Source organism: Bombina bombina, chromosome 3 (assembly GCF_027579735.1).
Source record: "Bombina bombina isolate aBomBom1 chromosome 3, aBomBom1.pri, whole genome shotgun sequence".
Classification (NCBI taxonomy): domain Eukaryota; kingdom Metazoa; phylum Chordata; class Amphibia; order Anura; family Bombinatoridae; genus Bombina; species Bombina bombina.
This window is the reverse complement of record NC_069501.1, coordinates 1,503,494-1,505,391: the sequence shown is the minus strand read 5'-3', so window position 1 is coordinate 1,505,391 and position 1,898 is coordinate 1,503,494. Positions and strand designations below refer to the sequence as shown.

Below are 1,898 nucleotides of genomic sequence, written 5' to 3'. Positions count from 1 at the left end.
TAGTTTATTGGTTAGGTTATGAGATTGGGATATTGTAAGGTTAATAGTTTTATTTAAGTTAGATAAAAAGTTTGCTGTTTTAGAGTTTAATTTGAAGGTTGGGTTATGATTTGTTGTTGGAAATGTTTTTGAATTGGATGGAAAAAAAAAAAAGCTTGGTAGTTTCTTTATATATGTTCATATATATTGTATTTTATGTATTAAAATGTTTTCTTTTTTTGTAAATAATAATTAAAGAAAAAAGCCACGAGGATGTTGTGATGAGTTAACTCTTGAAAAGTAATCTCAGGATAACTTTAATGGAGAATTTGCTTGGAAATATTTAAGTTAACAATTATTAACTGAGTGGCATTAAAAAAAAAATCTGTTCTTATCAGTTTAATATCTGATACGCGCCCTATCTGGGTGCCATATATTAAATGGATTTTTGAAACAGGGAGATGGAAGAAGAGCTTGCTCTGTCCACTCCACGCATTGACCTGGTATTGCAGTACCTCCAGGACCGGTGCACCCCTCTCTTTTGCTGTGTGACAAAAACAGAATAATCATCCTCATCCATACAACAACCAGAAGCGGAAATGAGCTGCAGCAGCTGATTTGTCGAAGAAAGCCTCAGCAACGGACGAGCTGCTTTCCTGCCTGCTTGATTTCAGTTCGGATTCTTGTTAACCCCTTGTGTGCTGGGCCAAAAAAGCCTAGCAAAAGTTACTTACCTGGCGAGGCGACGTGTTTGCTATCCTTTTGTGTTCATTCTTCATGTCATGAGCATTTCTTCCCAAATCTATGTATTGCTGTGTAAATTCATGCATTCATTTATAATTTTTCTTGTTCTCTCTATTTATTAATTTATGTATTTATTTATTTATTGATTGATTGATTTATTTATTTCTGTGGTTCCTCATTTTGTATGTATTTCGATGTGTCCATTTCTTGCTTTATTGATGTGTTTACTAATAATTTCTATCTTTCTATCTATCTATCTATCTATCTCTCCTTCTTGGCAGACAATAAAAGTCTTTGGAGCTGTCAATGTTGTCTGTGTGCTTCGTTCTCCCCCTGGTGGTGCCTGGACAGGGAAGTTTTAAAAAATAGAGTTGAGCCTGCTTGCTAGCTAGCTAGCTAGCTAGCTAGCTATCGAGCTAGACAGGCAGGCAGGCAGGCAGCTAGGCCCACAAGATCCAGTAGCAGCAGCAGCAGCTACTCGGTCCAATCAGCCTGATCTGCCAGCCCGGTGGCTTTGACGCCTTTCTGTGTGTCTGCGGAGTGCAGCTCCGACGATGGCGGGGGGAAGGAGGGGGGCTGTTTTCGGGGGAGGGTGGAGGAGGCGGAGCCATGCAAATTGGAGAGCAGCTCTCTGTCCAGTAGTCAGGAGGCAGCAGCAGCAGGTTCCTGGTCGCCGCTGCTGCTTTTTCTCCTAAAGCAGATTATTTTGTAGTTATCTAGTTGTGTTTTTTGTCTGGCCTAGCCATGTGTTGTTATTTGCTGCTGCTTTTGGATTTGCAATGGTGTGATTTGTGGTTAGCATTGGAGTGCTGCCCTGTCTCCCCGAGGCAGAGTGAGTGCTCTGAGCGTGCGGCGTCCCAGACAAGAGCGTTGCGTTATCGCTTCTCGGCCTTTTGGCTCAGATCAAGTGTCTGAGTCAGAAGGAGTGGCGGAACCTGACCCCTCGGCCTGGTGGTGTTTCCTTCGGGTGCACCACCTGCTGCTATTGGGGGGTTAGCTATCCAAAGCGTCCGAGTTGGGATCAAAGTTGCCATTATGGCGGCAATTGCTGGAGCTGGAGTTGGAGTTGCTGATGTCATCGGAGGAAGTGATGGAGGCCGATCTGCAGATGGAGGAGGAGTCGTTGCTGGAGATCGAGGTGGATTGGTGGAGGAGGCTGGAGTTCGGGAGGAGGC

At 43.7% G+C, this 1,898-nt stretch overlaps 1 pseudogene; it reads left to right on the top strand.

Annotated features, from left to right (window-relative positions):
- The first annotated feature begins 290 nt into the window (after positions 1-290).
- On the top strand, positions 291-516 carry LOC128654960 (uncharacterized; annotated as a pseudogene).
- Positions 517-1,898: the final 1,382 nt, after the last annotated feature.